We start from the raw sequence: 23872 nt of genomic DNA, 5'->3' as shown, positions 1-23872 counted from the left end.
CTCTTTCTGAAGATGCTAACGGCTGCCTCACAGAAAGGAATTCTACCCAAAGCAACTGCCATTGGTAATGCCCTACTTAAGACATCCCAGAGGGGAAAAATGCTCCCCCACCCACGATGCCCTCGGTGCCCTCATCTGCACTTCATCCTTTGATAGTTTAATGCCATGGAAGGGAACAGCTGGGGCAGTGGCAAAGAATGCGAATAGAAAGAGAAAGAAGGAAGTACCCAAAGGGGAACAGAAACTTCACCTCTGCACATCAACAGACATAATATGGTCCAAAGGGACTACAAATGAGAGTAATTAGGACTACAGCATGCCTAAGTCTTTTTTTTTTTTTTTTTTTTTTTTTTTTAGACGGAGTATTGCTTTGTTGCCCAGGCTGGAGTGCAGTGGCACAATCTTGGCTCACTGCGACCTCTGCCTCCCGAGTTCAAGCAATTCTCCTGCCTCAGCCTCCCGAGTAGCTGGGATTACAGGCACCTGCCACTATGCCTGGCTAATTTTTGTATTTTTAGTAGAGACAGGGTTTCACCATGTCGATCAGGCTGCTCTTGAACTCCTGACCTCAGGTGATCCACCCGCCTTGGTCTCCCAAAGTGCTGGGATTACAGGCGTGAGCCACTGCACCCAGCCAGGATGCCTAATGCTAAATCCACGGTTTACAATGGGAAATGTAGGGAGGAGAGGCAAATATCCAGCTGTATTCAAGAAGGCTTCCAAGGCTGTTGTCCTTGTATTAAAAGCATTGCCCTCCAACCTAACTTATATCTGGCATATCAGTTGCTACTCAGATGAGTAACAGCCTGGATAATGATTGGGAAAGGAGGAAAGGAAAGGGGGAACTATCTAGGAACACAATCAAGGTGGGTCAATGAAAAGGATCATTATCTTCTTACCTGGTGACCTGGTGATGCCTGGAATTTTCTCCCTTGCTTAAGATAAGTAAATGGAAGTGGAAAGGTAGAAAAGGTAAGGGAGAGATATACACATGTGTATGTGGAATGGGTAGAGATTTCCTAAGGGTATAATGAGCCATAGCTCCACATGAGAACATAACTTTAAGGCAGCAGAGAATGGTGGAATCAAATTCTGGGTTCCAATCCCACCCCATCACTCACTACTATACTTAACTGCACTTCATTGTACTGTTTGTATAATGAAGGATTAAATAATATTCCCTAGATTAAATACAGGGTAACATTTTCAATGGTTTCAGACACATAGTACTTGGCCTCTATAAATGTGAGCAGTTACTATGCAGCAGGTACTTTCATAGTAACCATCTCATTCAATCCTCTCAACAATGCTCTAAGGAGTAGTATTTCTGGCATTTTGATCACTGAAAACATTGTGGTTCAGAAAGGTTAAATAACTGGCCAGTCATCACACAACTAGATGGGGAAGACCTGTTTCCACATGTGTCAGAGCCTATGTTCCTCAATGCTCTTGAAAGTGGTCCAGCTCCCTGACACCTGCCAGGCTGACCTGGGGAAGCCATCTCAGCCTGTGTGCATGGCTCAGGAGAAAAAGACAGTCTGCAACTGCAACTGACTCAGAGCTTCCAGAGACTGTCCCTACCACTAAGATAGACAGTTAAAGGCAATGAATAGAGTCATTTGAGCATTAATGGATTTGCAATCTTAGCATTTGTAAACTTTTGAGGAAGTACCTAAATATTTGAGGTATATGTGATATAATTTATGTAGTATATGTGTATTGTATATACATATATAAACACATTATATATATACACTATATATATACACACTGTATATGAGCAAAAACAAAACAAAGTGTGTGTGTATATATATATATATACACACTATATATACACACACTATATATATACACTATATTTTGTTTTGTTTTTGCTCATTCCATGACAGATCAAAGTAGGATCTAATTTTTCTTCCCACATTTCTTATGAAGCGGTGAAAACTACAACATTGTAGAGACAAAAGGGACATGTACAGATAGATCTGTACCTTTCCTCCAAAGACCGCCTCTACACCATCATATAGACAGGTAGGTGTGTGACTTTAAAAACTAGGCTCTCAACCCAGGTACGGTGGCTCACACCTGTAATCCCAGCACTTTGGGAGGCTGAGGCAGGTGGATCACTTGAGGTCAGGAGTTTGAGGCCAGCCTGGCCAACATGGCAAAAACCTGTCTCTACAAAACATACAAAAATTAGCCAGGCGTGGTGGTGTGCGCCTATAGTCTCAGCTACTAGGGAGGCTGAGGCAGAAGAAAACACTTGAACCCAGGAGGCAGAGGTTGCAGTGAGTGGAGATCACACCATTGCACTTCAGCCCTGGTGACAGAGCGAGACTCCGTCTCAAAAAAAGAAAAAGAAAAGTAAAAGAAAAACTAGGCTCTCAGAACTTCTGGTGCACATTTATTGTACCACAAGAGGCTGGGTGCAGTGGCTCATGCCTATTATCCTGGCACTTTGGGAAGCCAAGGCAGGAGGATCACTTGAGACCAGGAGTTCAAGACCAGCCTGGGCAAAAGAGCAAGACTTTTTTTCTTTTTTTTTTTTTTTTTTTTTTTTTTTTTTTTGAGACAGAGTCTCACTGTGTCTCCCAGGCTGGAGTGTAGTGGCGTGATCTCGGCTCACTGCAAGCTCCGCCTCCCGGGTTCACGCCATTCTCCCGCCTCAGCCTCCCAAGTAGCTGAGACTACAGGCGCCCGCCACCACGCCCGGCTAGTTTTTTTTTTTTTTGTATTTTTAGTAGAGACGGGGTTTCACCATGTTAGCCAGGATAGAAGACTTTTTTTCTAAAAAAAAAAAAAAAAAAAACTGAGGATGGTGGCAGGAGCCTATAGTCCCAGCTACTCAGGTGACTGAAGTGGGAGGATTGCTTGAGCCTAAAAGGTTGAGACTGCAGGGAATTGTGATGGCCTCGTGATTCTCCCACCTAATGGATAACAGGAGCCCCTCCTGACCCAGAGAGGTCAACAGGGGCAGGCCCTCTCTGCTATTTGGTTAGCCTTGTATTTGGAAGCTGACAGGGAGGGAATGGGGCAGTGCTAGTGCCATGGGTACCCAGGATTCTCCTAGATGGATGCCAGACATTACTTCCATATTGTGTAATACACAATAGGCATTGTGCATTGATTACACAATAGGCATTGTGCATTGATCTTGGTACTTTTGTTCCTTTTTTGAGACTGAGTCTTGCTCTGTTGCCCAGGCTGGAGTGCAGTGGCATGATCTCAGCTCACTGCAACTTCCGCCTCCTAGGTTCAAGTGATTCTCTATCTTGTGCCTCAGCCTCCCAAGTAACTGGGACTACAGGCGTGTGCCACCACATCAGGCTAATTTTCATATTTTTAGTAGAGACAGGGTTTCACCATGTTGGCCAGGCTGGTCTCGAATTCCTGACCTCAAATGATCTGCCTGCCTCGGCCTCCCAAAGTGCTGGGATTACAGGCATGAGACACTGTGCCCTGTCACACTTCATCTCTTTAAAAAGTTTCTCTCCTTTTTATTCTACATTCTTATATTTATAGAGTGTGTTGAAGTTTGCACAACACATCGCCAATAGCTCCTTATTGACCAAAGTCCAAAGCCTGAGAAGAATTTCTATCGCTTAAATCTGCCTCTTACCTTACATTTTGACACCCTCCCCTACAAACCGTATTTCTTGCTGGTGCTAACCACCTGCTGCCTCAAAACAGGCCATGCAGTTTCTTGTCTCTCTTCGTTCCTCTTTTCGTTAAGTCTTTCTCCTATGTGGTTTTCCTCCTCCACCTGGAGAATTCTTGCCCATCCTTAGAAGTCCAGGTCAAATGTCACCTTCTCAGTGAGAGCTTCCTGCATATATCTCTCCCGTTTCTGAGCCCCAGGGCACCATGCTTAAACCTTCTTAAGGCTATCCCCATTGGAATGGCTATTACTAAAATAAAAACAAACCCAGAAAATAAGTGTTAGCTAAAATGTGGAGAAATTGGAACTCTCGTGCACTGCCGGTGAGAATGCAAAATGGTGCAGCCATCGTGGAAATAGTATGGCAGGTCCTCAAAAAATTAAACATAGAATTACCATATGATTTAGCAATTCCACTTCTGGGGATATACCAAAAAGAATGAAACAGATATATATATATATATATATATATATATATATATATATATATATGTATGTGTATATATATATATATAACTATATATATATATAACTCCATCTCAAAAAAAAAAGGAAATTCTGATACATGCCATAACATGGACTAACCATGGAAATATTGTGCCAATAAAATAAGCCAGACACAAAAAGACAAATATTATATGATTCCACTTATCTGAGGTACCTAAGTAGTCAAATTCATAGACACAAAAGGTCAAATGTCCTTCTAGGCCTGGATAGAAGCTCAGGCCCATCCTCCTCCCTCCAGGACCATCACACTCAGCAACACAACCCTCATCGTGCAAGATTCTGTGTCATTCAGACACTTAGAAAATCTCAAACCCAAGCAGCCACCTGCCTTTGTCAGCCCCTTCTAAGCCTGAAGTCTGGCCCAAATGAGGCCTTTTCCATGAGGCTATCCCACTATCCCTTCCTCCATGAGGACAGGGGCCAGAAATTCTCTATATCTGACATACAAGAGGTTTACAAGACCACAGAATTCTTTAAAAAAAAAAAAATTTTTTTTAATACATTCACATGGTACAAAATGCAAAAGCCCTAAACAGCATCTTGTAAAATTTCTCCCTGGCCACCTAACCCCTCAGCCACCCAGTTCTCCACCCCAGCTTCTGTGTATTCTAGAAGTATTTAAGACAGTTCAACCTTCCATATAGGAACTAGCAAGAACTGTGCTTGGCCTAAACATCCAGGAGACCTGATCCTACACTCAGAAGTCATATTGTGAAGATGAAGGCCCTGGACCAGCTTTTACAGCCTGTGGGCCAGTGCCCCTTCAGGGCAGGCTTCATTCCTGGGTGCCCGGGATCAAGGCCTCTGCACAGGAGCCTAAGGTTTCACCTGGCATTGATGAGAGACATGCATGATTCTCCCTCAAGAAGGAAGGCACAGGGAGTGCAGGATGACAGCCAAGGGTGGGAGTCGGACACATGAGTAGGGAAGAGGGTGGGGAAAATCCTGGAAAAGAAGAGGTGATGGAAGAACCTAGTCTGGTTGGGAGATGGGGGCTGATGGCTGCCCACTCGTATCTGCAGAGCCAATTGGTGCCAAGGCCCCTGTAATTCAGGCCAAGAATGACTAGAAGGGTAGCAAAGAGGGACACGTGGGCAGCCTCTCCCGTGGGCCTTCCCCAAGCAGGCCAAGGCCGAGCAAGAGGTGTTTCTTCATGTCTTGGTGTAATCATACAGCTGCCTCAGCCACAGAGCTCCGGCCTGCGTCACTCCCCAGGAATCTGGTTCTTGTTTACCATGAAGAAGTGTGGTTATTACAGGGCCTAGTGGCCCTCTTCCAGCTTCCCCAGAGAGCTTGTGGGAGAGCTGAGGGCCTGGGAAGGGGAGCCTGGCCCAAGAGGGATTGCTGAGTGGGAGGAGTGGTAGGCTTCCCTGGGGATCTGCCCCTCCCAGGGCCCCCTCACCAAGAAGAGCCCTAGAAGAGCCTGGGGGGATTCCAGGGTCCTTCCTTGGCGGAGACACCTGGGGCCTATCTTCCTACAGAATTCGGAAAGAAAGAGCAAGGAAGCAGAAAAAGCAAATGGAGAGAATGGGTGAGGAACAGGACCAAGGAACAGCAAAAATTGAGTTCAAACTTATTGTATGTTCTGCTCTTAACATTAAGAATTAATGTTTAATTCTTTAAGAAACAAGAGAATTAAGAAATTAAGAAATAAGAGAAACCGGATCAAGAAATAAGAGAAACCTGGGGAGGGGATCAACCCTCTGACGAGATTTATATTCTGCTAACTTTGTGCCTATCCCTAGTGACTTGACCAGCACCTGTCACAGAATATGGTATTTGTATTTTTGCTGGATGGATGAAATGGAGGATGGTGAATGGCACATAGAGAAAGACAAATTTAAAAGGTCATGGTAGTAGCTCTCATTTAGTGAGGACTTATTATGTTCCTACAATGCCTGTGATTCCAGGTGTTGACTCAATCAATGCCCCATAATGACCCTGCAAGATAGGTGTTACTAATATCCTTCCAGGGGCCCAGATGAGGAAACTGAGGCCCAGTGAATTTAAGCAACTTAAAGTAAGGCCTGGAGTGGGGATCTGAATGCAGGAAGCCGGGACCTAACACCTGTCTTCTCAGCCACCATGTTCTCCTGAGCAGGGAGTAAGACTTACAACTGCTGCAATTTGGGATATAAAGCTCCATACTAGAGTTGTTCTTCCTCAATCAATTACCTTGTTATGATCCTCATCCTCCATTCCAGCCCCTGGGTGGGCTTCGCTGGATTCCAAGTCTAGGCTCAGAAAAAATCATAGCGAGAATAAGACAGTTATGTTTTTCCCAACCCAAAATTCCAATAATCTATTAATCTAGCTCAAGATCTTGGTATGACAGCCATAAAAAAGGTGTGGGCCCAGGGACCAGAACATGAGCCCAAAGCCCTGCATAGCTGAAATGCTCTTTCTTTCTCTTTCTTTGCTATCCCCTGCAGATGCCTTTTTCTCTTCTGTTCCCTATGCTTTTTTTTTTTTTTTCTCCCAGAATATTGTCCAAATGAGGAGGTGTTTCTGAAACACCAACTTGGTTCATTTACTCCCCACATAGCTGCCTGCTCTTTTCTCCCTGGGAAGTTGAACTAACAAGGTAGTATGAAAATCAGGTCATTTTCACTGTTTCAGTGTTTCCAGAGGCCATGGTGCTGAAAATGGAAATGTCAAAGTGGGATAATTACATCGGCCCTGAAGCCCTGTTTTCTAACTACCATTTATCCATAATCGATTCCTGAAAAAGACAAAGGACGTGAATAATCAACCAAGCAGATGGAGCCTCAAGCAGTGAGGCAGAAGAGAAAACATGGTTCCCCGAAGGGAAAAGGAAGAAAGGCCTGGGGGCCCAGGGAATGTGTCTGCCCTGGAGACAGACCCGGTGATCAAGAAAGGCACACAGCTCAGACCTGGCCTGGGCAGATAAGGCATGTGTAGTGAGAAGCAATTAATCATTGGACTTCTCCTTTAACGTCTTCTGACAGCCGTGAGAAGCTCTCTCTAGGAAATGGGGAAGGAAGTAGTAAGGAAGAACCCTGAGGATATCACATGAAGCGGGAAGCTTGGGCATAAAAATAAGGTTGAAAGATCACAATTTCTAGAAGCTGTTTATTTAAAGACACTCCTTGTAACACACAAACACACACACACACACACACACCACACACCGCCAGAAGTTGTTAAAGCTTGTGGTGGGGCTACAATTTTCTGTGGCCTGTTTCTTCTTTGCCTTTAGGTTCAGCTGAGGAGACACGGTCAGCCACGTATCACTGGGCATTTTAGTCAGTTTCACTTCCTGTTTCTCATGCTGAAAATGTAATAATCATCGTAATGATAATAATAATTCTGCAGCCTTGCCTCTGGCTTCTATTTATATAGGGCCTCCCAGAAGTGTGTGCATCAGTGGGAGGGGGAGTAGAGCACATCTACTCCATCAATCAACAGCTGAGGGTGGAGGCAGGCTTGGAGGAAAGGGTGGGGACATAGAAATTAGCAATGGAAATTATTAAACTCATTTTTTCAAGAGGGGGAATCTAAGTGGGTTGGTAACTCCCCAAATGGCTATTCTTACCTTAGAGACATTTATAAAGCCCTTCTCCCAAGATCCTCTAAAAATAAATCATTCCCAAACACTTTTCACCCTTCAGCCTGTCCCCAGTCAAGTTAATCTTTGTGATCTGAGGCCCAAAAACATTTAAGCTAACTTCCCAGAGTCCCACAGCAGGCCAGGAGGGAAGACAGGACCAGACTAGGCTTCTTCTACATCTATCAAGAGCCGTAACGAGGAAGGGAATTTCCAACTTTATGGGGAACTTGCAAACTTGTCAGGAAAAAGTACAACTGCTTCTGCTAAGGAAAAAAAAAATGCATAGTTCTTGCAGATTTAAAACCCTAGGACAATGAGAGAGAGTTCTCTCTTACTAAGAATGTGCTGCAAATGTCTAAGATTAGAATAGGGGTAGGAGGGGCAGCTTTCAGACTTTGGTCAAAACAACAGCTTCGCGTAGAGGTATTGAGCCAGTATTTTAATTTTTTACCACTGGTAAAGGGTTATACTCGAAGGACAAAGGTTGAACACTCCACAGGCTCAAGAGAATGAGATGGGAGTGGAGGGAAGCGGGGGAGGAAGCCATTATCTTGATGACAATGGTGACACAGTCATCCTTTAGATCCTGCCCTCCCTCCGCTGGGGATCTGAGGAGAAGGGGAGGGGGAAGGAAGCAGGTGGTTTCAGGGTCCTCTCTATATGAACCAAAAAGGCAGGTAAAGAAAAAAAAAATGAAACCACCAGAGAGAGCCTCTAATTAATTGAATTAAAATTAAATGAAAAAAAAAAAACTCTCTCTCAGACACAAAGCACACAGACATACCCTGAAGCATTAGCTAGCTACACTAAGGATCAAGAAAGGATGTGATATCACCTATGTATTTATTGTGATAATTATTGTTGTTGGAGTTTTTCCCCCAAAGGACAATCATAAGCCTGGGGCTGCATGGTAAGTGACAGGTTAGAAATGCGAAAATGAGAAAAGCCCACTGTGACCCTTCGAATGATCAACCTCAGGCTGTCAGGTGTCGAACCAGTGCAAGGAGGGAACAGTAATGATATCAAACTCTTCCACAGCATTCCCTATGTGCCAGGCACTGTTCTAAGCACTTTCCACATATTTTCTCATTCAACACTTGCAATAACCCTGTGAAATAGACTACTACTATTGGGACATTATCATTCATATGCATTTCCACCCTGGCTGTCTTGGCATCTCCGAGCCTGTAAAAGATAAGGTTCTTTAGTTCCCTACCTCTGTTCAGGGCCATTTATCTCCTTTGCAGGACCCAGTGCATGCAGAGAACCTTGTTCAGAAATTATTAAGAATTCCAGGCAGGGCACGGTGGCTTACACCTGTAATCCCAGCACTTTGGGAGGCCGAGGCAGGCGGATCATGAGGTCAGGAGATCGAGACCATCCTGGCTAACATGGTGAAACCCCGTCTGTACTAAAAATGAAAAAAAAAAAAAATCGCCAGGCGTGATGATGGGCACCCATAGTCCCAGCTACTTGGGAAGCTGAGGCAGGAGAATGGCGTGAAGCCGGGAGGCGGCCAAGATCACACCACTGCACTCTAGCCTGGGTGACAGAGCGAGACTTTGTCTCAAAAAAAAAAAAAAAAGGAATTCCAAGTGAGTATTAAATCCACACAGGGTCTTTATAAGTGCAGGTCCCTGTGCAACTGTATGGCTTGCATGCCCATGAAGCTGGCCCTGCATAGAATCTCCCTGAATCATTGCACAGAACAATTGTGCTGTCTTCTGTTTTCCTACCCTGGTGCATGCCCAGCTCCTAAACAAGGAAAGAGGAGGGAGAAAAACACATCCTACCCCAAATACGTTGGCTGTGTGTGAATGGCTTTGTTGAAGAAGGTATTCCTCAGCTAAATGAAAGTTTGAGAACCATGATCTAGACGATGTTTTTCTTCTCTTCCTATCTTCCCCCATACTTAGAAGACAATACAAATGATTTGTTAAGATCTCTCCCATTGTTGTTTTAGGAGGTTTGTCCTTTTATTCACCGCTCTCCTCACATCCCACATCCAATCAGCTGGCAATTCTTGCTGACTCTATCTCAGCAAGGCCTCCTGTATCCTGCCCTCTTTTCCATCTCCCCTGCCACTGCCCTAGATTTCTCTCACCTAGAATATTCCACTAGCTCACTAACTAGACTCCTTGCCTTCAACCCCCTGCTTTTCCAATCCATCCTTTATGATGCTTGTTATACTTGGGCTTTTATTCGTCACTTTTGAGGACTTTTTTTTCTCCCAGGCTGTCAATTTCTCAAGGACAGATACTCCTTTCCCAGTCACCTGTGCCCCACTCAGTAGCCCCGAGAGGAGCAGTCTGTGATTGCTGAGTATGTGTGCAATGACTCCCTTGCAAATATCTCTCCTTTTCCATCAGGCTCACGTTCTAGACAACAGCTCAGCCTTTTGAACTCTCAGTCTAGAGAGTTCCTTTGTCTTAAATTCTAGAGAAAAGCATGACATCCGAAGTCCTATCTCACACTACAATAAAAATGTAGCCAATTGGAATGATTAGGAGGGTTTACTTCCCAATGTACAATAAGGCATGGTAATAATTATGAGAAGCTGTGGAGCGGACTAATGGGTGTTTCTTGCTTGGAAGGCTGGTTTGACTTGGCTTCAACCAAAAAAGGCAGAAAGGCCTGACTTCCATAATCTTCACTACCCATAGCAAAGTCATTGGTCTGTTTAAATAATCAGGATTGTTTTAAAGAATGATGGCCTTGAGTACTACTTTAGGGAAGAAACTGCAATCAAAGATGGCTTACCTCAACATTTCAAAAAGTCTTACTGGTACCCTAATCTCATTTTAAAACCAGCCTAAATTACCTTGGATCCAGAATATGAGAACCATCCTATATCAGTTAGGATGCATGCAGCTGAAAAGACATCTGGCAGTGGCTTAAATAATAAAGATGCTAATAGTTTCTTAATAAGACTAAAGGGAGGTGATCTTGGGTTGTTCAGCAGCTCAACAAAGTCCTCAAGCTCCATCAAGGATCCAGGTCTGACCGTCCTCTGCTTTGCCATGCTCAGCAGACAGGACATCTCCACCATCCAACTTAGCATATCATTTCATTGTTGCAAGACGGCTATAACAGCTCTAAGTATCACATCTTCACATGGCATGATTCAACAGAGCAAGAAAAGAGGCAAGGGTGAAATAGAAAATAAAAGTAAAATTTTCAAAAAATTGAAGTCTTGGCTGGGTGCAGTGGCTCACTCCTATAATCTCAGCCCCTTGGGAGGCTAAGGCATGAGGATCACTTGAGGCCAGGAGTCCAAGACCAACTTGGGCAACATACAGAGACCCCATCTCTCTAAAATATAAAAATAAATTAGCTGGGAGTGGCAATGTGTGCCTCATCCCAGCTGCTCGGGGGGTGCTGAGGTGGGAGGATCGCTTGAACCCATGTGATCAAGGCCACACTGAGCTGAGACCGCACCATTGCACTCCAGCCTGGGCAACAGAGTAAGACCCTGTCCTAAATAAATAAATAAATAAATAAATAAATAAATAAATAAATAAAATTTCCTCCTATAACTATCTCATTTATCAAGGGAAAAATATTTCCCAAAGAACTTCAGTTGGCTTCCCATAATGTCCCATTGGCCAGAAGTGGGTCACAGGCCCACTCCTAAACCAATGGCTGCACAAAAGAACCAGAATGTCCCCCAGGTCGGGGAGGAACCAAACTTCCTCTGGCACTCTGCTACCGACCTGCTGAACCAGGTGTGGGTTCTGTCGCAAGGAAGGAAAAGGGGGATGGGTTTTTCGTTCTGATATTGTTTTTTAGAGAAAGAAGCTTCAACTGGGTTGCCCAGGCTGGACTCAAACTCCTGGGCTCAAGGGATCCCTCGGCCTTGACCTCTCAAAGTGCTGAGATTACAGACACATCACTGGGCCCAACAAGCGAGGGGGATGGTTTTGAGTAGGGAACAGCATTTGCTCCATTTCCACTCAAGTGACACCTTCCCCTGAATCTGTAACATCTTTAAGTATTTCTTGCCCTCAGTCCTGCCTCTCCCTGATGCCTGCCTGGTTTCCTCTTGTTCGTTTCCTAGCATACTCACTGAAGGAGCAGTTTAACTGTACTTCCTGTCTCCACTTCTTCAACTCCTGAGCACTCAACTCTTCTGAAATTTGGCTTTTGCCTCGGCCACTCACTCCTCTGATCTCCTTATCTTAGCTCACCATCTCAGTTTAGATCTCTCTGCTGAATTTTACTTTGCCCCAACCCTTTCTTCTTCCTTCAAAACTCTGTCCTGGGCCTCTTTGTAGCACAGGACCCTTTGATTATCAGGACCTCACACTCTGAATTCTACTTCTAAATCCTTGCCCACTTTTTCTCAGTTTCCTTTAGTTGCTCTTCTCCCCTACTTCCCTCTAAAATGTCAAAGTTTGTCAGGGCTCCTCCCTTGACTGTCTTTACTAATCATTTTATACTATTTTCCAGGTTTCAACTACCAGCTAATCTATACTCATGACCCCCAAATCTACAAATTCAACCCAAAAACTTTTCTTGAACTCATACCCATAGTGGACTTTCACTACTATTTTCAGACAGCTTAAATTCAGTATCTACAGAACTGACTCTATCTACACCACACACACACACACATACACACTCCTTCATCCTGCACTCAGAGAAGGTACCACTCTCCATCTGGTTGCCAAAGGCGGAAGCTGGTAGTCAACCTTGACTCCTCACTGTCGCTCACCCCCAGTAATCAATTACAATTCCAGCTAATGTCACCTCCCCACTGTTCCCTTCTCTCCATTCCCATGCCACTGCCCTGCTTCAGACATTCACCAGCTTCCATCTGGATTATGGCACCAGCCCCCTGATTGCTTCTGGTCTTCCCCTTTCCAATCCATTCTCCCAATATCACCCCAATAATTTTTTAAAATGCAGATGTGATCATTTGATTCCAGGGGACTTAAAAATCTTGGAACAGCTCTGCAGAGCCTAGAGAAATGGGCCAAACTCCCTAGAGTATATGGGACTCTTCACAGTCTTGACCCCTAAGTCATGAGCACTATTTATATAAACTGTAAGTGCTGTGTAGATTAGATTGAGGAGGGGACACATAGTGACTGGGATATTAGTAAGAGACTATTCTAAAATACTATTTTAAAATCTCTGCCATCAGATTTGCAGATTTCATAAGCTCATATTGCCCCAAAACCTTGAATATTCATAGCACCCAGTGAACATTTACTGGTTTGAAATTGAAGTGCATTACTTTCCTTTGGGTTTTAACTTTTCCAGCTACTTCACATGGTAGACAGAGTCATACATCCAACAGGGTATAGACCTTAGCCAGCTCACTTACTTTCCACAAATAATTTACTCCACGCCTTTATCTTAGAATTTGGAGGTGAAAACAAATGTGCCAAGTAATTGGAAGGAAGGGGTGAATGAAAGAGGCCTTGTGAATGATGATAATTCCTGGCTATTATTAAGACTTGAGTGCCTATGACAAGTACTATGCCCTCTGTCCCAGGGGAATGTGGCCAAGTCCTTGGATTTGGAAATAGTAAAAGACATGATAGTTTCAGTTTAATGAGTGAGAGAAGTGGCTTGTGTCAGTGATTATGCATCATAGGCAGGGATGGGTGGTGGTGAGGGTGAGGGCATGAGAAGAGAGAAAGGGAACACATAACATGCATAAGAAAACACAAATCTGGCTAGGCGCAGTGACTCACACCTGTAATCCCAGCACTTTGGGAGGCCGAGGCGGATGACCTGAGGTCAGAAGTTCAAGATCAGCCTGGTCAACATGGCAAAACCCCATCTCTACTAAAAAATACAAAAAAACAGCCAGGCGTGGTGGCTCACACCTGTAATCCCAGCACTTTGGGAGGCTGAGGCAGGCGGATCAGTTGAGGCCAGGAGTTCAAGACCAGCCTGGTCAACATAGTGAATCCTTGTCTCTATTAAACATACGAAAGTTAGCCGGGTGTAGTGGCATGCACCTGTAGTCCCAGCTACTGGGGAGGCTGAGGCAGAGAATCACTTGAACCTGGGAGGCAGAAGTTGCAGCGAGCTGAGATTGTGCCACTATACTCCAGCCTGGGCAACAGAGTGAGACTCTGTCCCTGCCCCCCCCCCAAAAATACAAAAAATACAAAAAAATGAGCTGAGTGTAATGGCACACACCTGTAATCCCAGCTACTTGGGAGGCTGAGGTGGGAGAATCACTTGAACCCAGGAGGCAGAGGTTGCAGTGAGCCAAGATCAAACCATGCACCACCGTACTCCAGCCTGGGTGACAGAGCGAGACTCCATGTCAAAAAAAAAAGAGAGAGAGAGAGAGAAGGGAAAAGAGAAAAGAAAACACAAATCCATCCAATGAAATAGAAATCGAGGAGGCTCAATTCCAAAACACAAAGAAAGTATCATTTCCTTTTCACATTTTACCAGCATTAGAATCCTAACTTGAAAGGGCTAAGGTTAGAGTTCAGAAAATAGGGAGGATTCTCATTGTTAGGAACTGACAATAAGTGAGGCAATGGGAAAAGGAACTGGCATTGAGAAGAGAAAGTCATTTCTGGAGATGTATCTGTGAGATCTTCTAGTAGATGGAAGGGAGACAGAACTAACATCATTGAGCTTCTACTACTCTGAGGTAAAGGACCTCATGTACATTGCCTCATTCAAACTTCACATCATAAGGTAAGAATTGTTATTCCTATTTTGTGGCTCAACAACAACAAATGAGCCACATACTTAGTAAGGAATCGGGCCAGCACATGAACCTAGATCTTTCTGACTCCAAAGTGCATGCCCTTGTCAATTCATTGTGACCATGAGCAGCTATAAAGTCTCCTTTCCCAGGGATGGCAAATCTCTCTGTCCAGATTCATTTATCAAACAAATCTTTATTAAGTGCCTGTTATATGTCAGGCCCAGAGCTAAGCTATGGGTTGGCTCTGGTTCCGATTTGAGGAGAGACATTCAGGACCCCTGGAGGCACTCTTCTTGCCAAAGAATTCAGCAACTATAGGAAATTGAGGAAGCCCCAGCCCCGTTCTCTGTTGTATTATCTGATTAATTCTCCTGGAGAAGGGGCCAGAACACAGTAGCCCACTACTCTTGTGCCCAGTCTAGGGAGACCAGAAGGAGAGAATACGTGCAGTTGAAAAGATAATTAGCAGTGACTTAAGTCATAAAGAAGCTAATAGTTTCTTTATGGTTCTTGAATAGCGGCAGCCCAGTACAGAGTTTCTGTTGGGGATAATGAAAAAGTTCGAGAGACAGATGATGGTGATAGTTGCACAACATTGTTAATGTACTTAATGCCAATGAATTGTACATGTAAAAATAATTAAAATGGTAACTTTAATGTTGTGTTTTGCCACAATAAAAACATTGAGCAAAACTCTCGAAAATAACTTTAAAACACACAATGCAACATTGCTCCCAAAGAATTGACCTTTCAGACCATTCAGACAACTCAGTTCATTTTTGTTTTTAAGCCAGCGTACAAAAAGAAAAGAAAAGAAGCTGTAGCAAAAGCTCCGCTAACTGACCTGCGGAAAGAGAGTCACAAGCATGGGCAAAGTATCTCCCTTCGGGAGAACAAGAATTTGTTCTCTGTCTTGTGTCCCACCAACAAAATCCAGCTTCTGATAGACAAAGAGTCACCGTGCATAAAAGAAATGTCCGGTAAGATACCTAAAAATAAATGTAAATAATAAGACTGTTAAGTGGCAACAACAACAAATAGGCCCACGACTCCTCCCTATGTCTTTCCAGCCTGAGTGCCATAATCACCATGTCACCCTGTCCTCCCCTGGCCATCAGCCTAGGCAGCTGGAAAGGTGACTTCCTGACCAGAATGAAATAATCCTGGCAGCCATGAGGAGCTGAGCCTTGTGGGGTATCTCAGGACCAGGCATGGGTGATAGTGGTGCTGGCTTCTGACAGGGAAGACCACCCTGACCAGCAATGGAACTAACTGAGTCCCGGGACCAGGAAGCATCCCTCTTCCCTTGTCTGTGATTAGTGGTTCACATTGGATCTCACAGCCTCCTTGGGAGGCAGACAGCGCCTCTAGCATCATCTCCAAATTACAGATATGGAAACAGCTAGGCTTAAATAAAGAAATTCAAACTCAGATTCAGGGCACAGCGCCAATGCTTCCTCCGCTGTGCCATGTTGATCCATAAAGTTGAAAGCCTCTAGCTAGGGACCATAACTGCAAATAAGAGAAAGAGAAGGAAGCTAGAAAGAAAAGGAATCTGGCCGGGGGCGGTGGCTCAAGCCTGTAATCCCAGCACTTTGGGAGGCCGAGACGGGCGGATCACGAGGTCAGGAGATCGAGACCATCCTGGCTAACACGGTGAAACCCCGTCTCTACTAAAAAATACAAAAAACTAGCCGGGCGAAGTGGCGGGCGCCTGTGGTCCCAGCTACTCGGGAGGCTGAGGCAGGAGAATGGCGTAAACCCGGGAGGCAGAGCTTGCAGTGAGCTGAGATCCGGCCACTGCACTCCAGCCTGGGCGACAGAGCCAGACTCCATCTCAAAAAAAAAAAGAAAAAAGAAAAGAAAAGAAAAAGAAAAGAAAAGGAATCAGCCCTGGACTCACACCGCAGGCTCCCAGTCACCTTTCGGGGACTTGGGGGAGAAATTGCAAGGCCAAGTGAGGGCCAAGTAAGCTGTCCCTGTGTAACCTTATCCCGATATTCACCACCAGGGGGGGTAGTTGCTCCACATCGGTGGTCTTTCTGCGGCGCTATTTGCTAAGAGTGAGAGACCCTCAGGGCTCTAAGGGGTCTTTTTCTCTCTCCCTTGCCTGAGTGCTGCCTGCATTTGCTTAGCACGCATCACCCTGTTTTAGATAAGGAAGGCATTGCAGAGATCATCTGGTCCCAGGCAGCTGGCAGTTCCCCCTACTCTTAAGAGCTCCAAAAATAGACTCCAGCACCTCAGTTGGCTGCTGTCACAAGGCTGCCGGTGTGGGCTGTTGGCTGCCCACAGCCCTGAAACAGGAGCCAGACTAGGGCGGGTGAGCCCCAGGCGACCCTGCATTCGCCCTTGCAGAGGAAGCAGCGGTTCCTGCCCTAGAGACCCTGCACAGCTTCCCCGGCACCTGCTCCCATGGCACCTGCTCCCACCCTTCTCGCCTCCTCACTGGCCATGCCGGCTCCCCTCCGTGCCCAGTGCCTGAGACCCTTGGCTTGCAAGCCCAAAGGCTGCAGCCCCTTCGTCTGCCTCTTGAGCTCCTTGTTGTAAGAAGCAGCCTTGGTAGAGGTGAGCCTGGACTCATAGAACCCCATTTAGCATCTACTCCCGCCTTTCCTTGTCCCCATGCATCTGCTTGTACTTCATTCCACCTGGCATCCTTGGAGGAATGGTTAATTAAATGGAAAAGAGCTGGCCTATTTTTTGGTGTTTTTCAGCTAAGACCTGGGGGAATTGCCACAAAATGTGGAACGAGCCCTGGGGAGACTGACAAGCTCTATGGTTGGCTGGTTCCTCTAGGATTGGCAGGTCCTGAGTCCCACAGACTGGCTGTTCCACTTAAGGTTTCATCCCATTCTCTCGGTTTTCAAATTTGGGAATGGGGTAAAAACAGGAGGAAGAGGAAATGTTCTCCTGGGTGTTCAACCCACATTGTCCTAGAAGAGGAAACAAGCTCATTTATTTGGCCCCGTTCTTTGGTTGCAAAATCAGGATGGTAACAGATTTCAAATAACAACTGTTCTCTGGAGAAACATGGGGATGGGGAGGTGAGGAGGTGCGATGTGGGGTGGGGCCCTGAGAGGAGCAGAGGAACAGATCCCTGTCTCAGGTCCTATTGCTTGTATTTGAGCAGTGTCATCTCCTCCTAGAAAATTGCCTTTCCAAAAAGAAGCTCATTATGCCCCTCCCTTGTGTTAGACCATCTTTGGTTCCTTATTTGTCTGCTTAACTGGCGAACTCCATAAGTGGAGCTATAATAACCCTTTAAACCAGCCCACAGCTTTTCCACTAGACTCAATTACTGCCATCCTAGGCTCTGGCCACCCCGAATTTTTCACCATCCTTTCTCACCTTCTTGTTGTTTCCACACATTTCAAGTCCTCTGCCAGGAATTCCCTCCTCTGCCTAGCAAGTCCTACTCATTAATGGAGTTGCAGTGCAAATATTACCTCTCTGAAGCCTTTTTTTAACACCTCTAGGAATGAGTCACTCTCTCCACTGCATTTTCCCAGAACTTTGCTCATAACTCCATTACACCTCCTACCAAACACATTTTAATCATTTCTACATGTCTCTGTTCCATTAGAATATGAGTTCATTGAGAAGAAGAGGTGCTCTGAAGAGGTGTAGCCCAAGTTCCCAGCGCCTTCTACTTAAGAGGCTGGTGAATTTTTATTGATGGATTGCTTGATTAATTAGGACATCACTCTTGGAGTTGGAAGAAAGCTGTCATTCAGAGAACCCACCAGGAATGACATTTAGGCAAACTGATCCTTCCCAGGTGAGGTGAGACGTAATATGTGGAGTCATATGGCTATAGTCAGATGGGTATCTTTGGCCATGCCTATTACGTAAAATCTCAGGGATGGAAGATCTGAAACTTGACCTGGGGGTGGATCGAGTTGCTGAATGACATTCTGCTATAGTGAAGGAAAGCACTCCCAGCTCTCTGCTCACCTGTCCTCCAATCCCCACCTCCACCCCGTCTCACATTCCCACTTCCTCCATGAAGCCTTCCCTGAACACTCCTGCTTCTGACTCCCAGCTGGACTATCAGGTTGCTGAAAATCCATTTCTGTGTCTTATCCTTGGTACACAGCAAAATGCCTGTGCATGGTTTGTGCTCGAAAACCTTTACTGCCGGGTGGGTGCAGTGGCTCACACCTGTAATCCCAGCACTTTGAGAGGCCAAGGTGGGAGGATTGCTTGAGGCTAGAAGTTCAAAATCAGCATGAGCAACATAACGAGACCCCATATCTACCAAAACAAACAAACAAACAAATTAGCTGGGTGTGGTGGCGCGTGCCTGTAGTCTAAAGTAGCTGGGACTACAGGTGCACACCACCACGCCCAGTTAATTTTTGTATTTTTAGTAGAGACAGGGTTTCACCATGTTGGCTAGGATGGTCTCCATCTCTTGACCTTGTGACCCGCCCGCCTCGGCCTCCCAAAGTGCTAGGATTACAGGTGTGAGTCACTGCACCCAGCCGTAAAAAAAAACAAAAACAAAAACAAAAAAAAACGTTTCTTAATGCTGATGAAATTACCTGCTTAGGATCATAGAGATTTGCCGTATATACTCTTTGCTCCTCTGGATCCACTCTCCACCCTTCTACACTGTGCTCTGTGTGCCAGGAGGATGACATTCCCTTTTTTTTTTTTTTTTTTTTAGAGATGGGGTCTCACTATGTTGCTCAGGCTGGTGTTGAACTCCTGGGCTCAAGTGATTCTCCCGCCTTGGCCGCCCAAAGTGCTGGGACCGCAGGTGTGAGCCACTGCACCTGGCCAAGGATGGCATTTTTTGACTATGCCAACCAGACATGGCTTCTGATTAGGTTAGGCCAATGGGAGGCACAGGAGTAAGATAAGCTGGCACTAGCGTGAGGCCAGCACATTTATTCCTCTGGTGTCTCCCCACCGGCCAGAGGTTGCAGTGCCTGCCCTCCTCTACCAAAGGCCACAGCTTCTGTCAGGCAGGCCACGCTCTCCTACAGCCTTATCCACAGCTATTGCTTGCAAAGATTCCAGCAACCACTCCCTTCATTCTGCACCACGTGGCTATCCTGGGTGTACCTCACTGTCCCTTAGTAGTTTCCGGAAACCCTGCCCACATTTTATAAATGGTGTCTTCTTTCGACTCCCCAGTTATCTCACCTTGAGGAGAATTAGACACAGTACCCTCAGGAATGTCTCTGACCCCCACGACGAGCTCCATGTTGTCAGGGCTCCGCAGATGCCTGCTTGACATTGATGCATTGATCCCAACTTGGCTCAGAATCACATTTGTTGATTATATTCCAGGAAGTCAGATGCTTCTGCATATGGCCCAGTTCCACCTTGGTTTCTTAAATTTCCCAACCAGAGAAAATGGGCATTTGTCCCCAGTGTTTAGGATTAATCTCCATGGAGTTTGGAGTTCCAGAATAGTCCTTGAAATTACAAATGATACTGGTTTCCCTCCCTATATGTCCAGTGTTTTTCTAGACCAATTAGATATGCAAACTTGCAGTTGGTTTTTTACAGAGGAGGGACAATTTCTCTCTTGAAAAGCACTTCGGGAGGCCGAGGCGGGCAGATCACTTGAGGTCAGGAGTTCGAGACCAGCCTGGCCCACGCGGTGAAACCCCATCTCTACTAAAAACACAAAAAATTGGCCAGGTGCGGTGGCTCACGCCTGTAATCCCAGCACTTTGGGAGGCCAAGGCCAGCGGATCACGAGGTCAGGAGATCGAGACCATCCTGGCTAACATGGTAAAACCCCGTCTCTACTAAAAATACAAAAAAATTAGCCAGGCATGGTGGCAGGGGCCTGTAGTCCCAGCTACTCGGGAGGCTGAGGCAGGAGAATGGTGTGAACCCAGGAGGCAGAGCTTGCAGCGAGCCGGGATCGTGCCACTGCACTCCAGCCTGGGCTCTGTCTCAGACCAAAAAAAAAAAAAAAAAAAAAAAAAAATTAGCCAGGCATGGTGGCACATGCTTGAATCCCAGCTAGTTGGGAGGCTGAGGCAGGATAATCCTTGAACCCGGGAGGCAGAGGTTACAGTGAGCCAAGATCGTGCCATTGTACTCCAGCCTGGGCGACAAGAGCATAACTCCATCTCAAAAAACAAACAAACAAAACAAAACAAAACAAAAAAACACAACTATTATCTAGTTGAGGGCTACTGAGTATGTCCTGCCTGCCCATGCTATGGCCATCGCTCTAGCTCAGGCTCCTGGAGTTCAGGCATCTTGGGGCCTACAACAGCTCCTGTTCCCTCCACGTCCCCATTCCCTAGCACCGTATCATCCCACAGAGCAAGTTTTCTGTCCCTTCAGGATCCCCAGACACCCCCATCCAGCCAACCCACTGCAATGAACAGGTGTTCTGGGGGTTGCACTGGTCCAACCACAATATATGTGGTACTTTCCTCACCAAAAGGATCTGAGCAAATGAGCCTCTCGACTCAAGGTCCCCCAACATCTCAGGGAACTCAGATCTGAACAGGGAGGTCTTCAGCTTGCTGAATCCTTTAACCTAGTTCTGGGACTTCAGTAAAAGTGAAACTTCTCCCAGGAGCCTCCCACTGTCTTCTGGCCTAAATTGCCTAGAGGGCCCTGGGAGTGGGATCTGAGACACGCTGTCTAAAGGGAAACTGAGGCCTAGAAAGGAGAAGCAGCCACAGGCCTGAGTCCCAGGAGAGAGGCGTGGGAGGAGGGAGAAGTGTCTGTGTTGCTGGAGATAGGCAGATGCTAGCATTCTGAACTGGAAGGGGTGGAGGAGGGGGCAGGAATGCATGAAGGGGATCAAAGCTATGGGAAAGAAAAAGATACGCAGTGGTGTGTGTGTGCGCGTGCGCACACGGGGTGGGGTGTGACGGAAGCAACGGCTTTGGCCAAATTAAGATTTAGTCCTGGAACTTCTGCCAAGCTTTTTCTCCCTTTCAGTCATCTGCCCTTACTAATGTTAGGCAGTCACAGTGTCCTTACCAACGTTATCACCCTTTCCCAGTGCCCAGAGCTGGTGGAGGCTGATAGCTGGAGGCGGACTGGCACTGGGACCAAGTCCACCTGTCCAGCTCCCTTCCTGGCCCACTCCCTCCCTGGCCCAAATTGCCCCTGCCCACTGGGCCTCCCTGTCCACCAGGCCCTGTAAAGAAAAGCTGGCACCTTCACCCCACAGCTCCTCATGCCAGGACAGATACCTGAGCTGGGAGATCACCCGAGCTCTCTTTTTAACCCGCCTCGGCTCATGTGACAGGCTGGAGTCCAGGCAGACATATGCAGGCCAGGCATCCAGGCAGGGCACACAGCGCTATTTATTTCCTACTGGGTTCTCTTCAGGCAGAGCTGGCAGGGTGGGACTTTCTCATTGTATTTAAGCCTCAGCTGGCGCCACAGAACTGCCCCAGCCTCAGCCTTTGCCCCTTTTCCAACCCAGTAGGTAAAAATAAACCCATTTGGCAGCTTTGGGGAGTGGGATGGGGACTGCTGAAAAGGCGCTGTAAACACGACAGTGGGGGCGGGATGGGGTTGGTTGCAGCAGGGAGGGGTCTGGTCGTAAACCCTGGCTCTGCTGTGAACTGAAGGGACGGGTGTTTGATCTCTCCAGCTGGGCACTCTGCCTCCCACTTCTTCAGCTGGGAAGAGCCTGGGCACCATTCATTCCCAATCTCTGAGGCAGAAGGCACTGGAGATAGTGGGTGGTCACTGGTGCTGCGGGTGGTGGCTAGGGTAGAAATAAGGGAAACAAAGGAGAGGAAATGGTCATGGCTAGTGAGGGACCCTTCATCCGAATGGGTCTTTCGAGGAACACTTAGCTCCTAGGGCATTAGTTCATGTCTACCATCATATGCATCTCATTGTATTTCAATTCTTTACATGTTTGACCTTCCACTAAATATGTGTGTTATGTTTGAATGGATCCAGCACAGCGCCTGGCCCACCGAGTACACTGGGCATTTACTGAGCGACTGAAGAGAAGGCAGAGAAAGGTGGAGGCGGGGCCTGGCGCCCCCTCGGGGGGCCCCGTGGAAGTGTAGCCGCAGGGTTTGGGGAGGTAGGACACTTCCCACCCAGGAGGCTCCCGCAGCTGTTCCCTACCAGGTTCCTAACTTTACAACTGCGACTCTGTGGTCTGGGAAATCTCCGCCTTGTGTGTTCCTCCGGCTCCAGCCCAGCTTTCCCAGCGACAGCGGCGCCTCCCCTTCTGAATGAAATAGAATTTAAGGCTGGGACTAAATGAAGAACAGAGGAAGCCCTCTCTTTGAAATGCAGCTGCCCCAGGCCAGGTTGGGTTGGGAAGGGGTAGCAATAGCTTGTGTGACACAGCGGTTGGGAAACAATTGTGCCTGCGGGAAGACCGACCACGGAAGCGCCTGCCCCTCGTTATCTTAGCAGCATTGAGAGGAAGCACCTGTGGTCCATCACTCCTCTTGGTCCCCCAAAGAGCTCTGAAGCCTCCTCCCTCTCACTCATGCCACTTTGCCTGGACATCTCGCTGGCATTTTAAAACAGCTAGTGACTTCAGTTCCAAGGGGAAAAGGGATGAATGAAGAGTGTTTGCTGAGAGGGGAATGGTACCAGGACAATGTGGGACACTGGCTTAAAAACTCAGGTGAGGCCGGGCGCAGTGGCTCAAGCCTGTAATCCCAGCACTTTGGGAGGCCGAGACGGGCGGATCACGAGGTCAGGAGATCGAGACCATCCTGGCTAACACGGTGAAACCCCGTCTCTACTAAAAAATACAAAAAAAAAAAAACTAGCCGGGCGCGGTGGCGGGCGCCTGTAGTCCCAGCTACTCGAGAGGCTGAGGCAGGAGAATGGCGTGAACCCGGGAGGCGGAGCTTGCAGTGAGCTGAGATCCGACCACTGCACTCCAGCCTGGGCGGCAGAGCGAGACTCCGTCTCAAAAAAAACAAACCAAAAAAAAAAAAAAAAAAAAACTCAGGTGAAAGATCCCAGGGATGAGGTTTCTGAATTCATCTCTTGTATTCACCTCAGTCTCAGGCTCTGGCTGGATTGTTGGTGGGACAGAAGCAATGAATGTAGTTTTAGCAACCAGAGAAAAACAGCAACACAGCGGGCTACTTGTTGAGGGAAATGAGGGAATCGGGGAAGAGAGGTAGGGAAGCCTGGTCTGCTGGTTCCTCCTCCCCCGCGGACCTCAAGATGGCTAATCTGGGATAGAATCAGTTTGATGAGGGAGAAGAAAGAGCCAAACCCGTGATCTGAAATCATGGCAGAGAAACCTGAAGGGTAACCCCATCTCATCTTCAAGGTCAGAAACAGGGAGGTGAGAGCCAAGTTGCTACTGGATAACCATGTCTTTCATGCCTTTCATTCCTACCATCTTTTCTCCTCCACCTTCAGCTCAGGACAGAAGCCCCTTATTCTATACTATGCACAGACTCAGAGGACATTCTTTTCTGAAACCATCTCCCTTCCCCATCCCATTCACTTTCAGAGTTACACA

At 46.6% G+C, this 23872-nt stretch overlaps 1 protein-coding gene across 3 annotated transcripts in view; it reads right to left on the bottom strand.

The window, feature by feature from the left end:
• LOC105484847 (dual specificity tyrosine phosphorylation regulated kinase 3) overlaps positions 1-23872 on the bottom strand; it is a 49062-nt gene that overhangs the window by 3224 nt on the left and 21966 nt on the right. For 2 of the 3 annotated variants that reach the window (XR_011613369.1, XR_011613365.1), the window contains exon 5: positions 21724-22126. The gene's annotated coding sequence lies outside the window, so the exon portion shown is untranslated. Of the gene's footprint in view, positions 1-15262; positions 15408-21723; positions 22127-23872 lie in introns of those variants that run through there. The other variant, XR_011613364.1, reaches the window with a different exon arrangement.

The sequence above is a fragment of the Macaca nemestrina genome, chromosome 1 (assembly GCF_043159975.1).
Source record: "Macaca nemestrina isolate mMacNem1 chromosome 1, mMacNem.hap1, whole genome shotgun sequence".
NCBI classification, from domain to species: Eukaryota; Metazoa; Chordata; class Mammalia; order Primates; family Cercopithecidae; genus Macaca; species Macaca nemestrina.
This window is presented reverse-complemented; position numbering and strand designations above follow the sequence as displayed.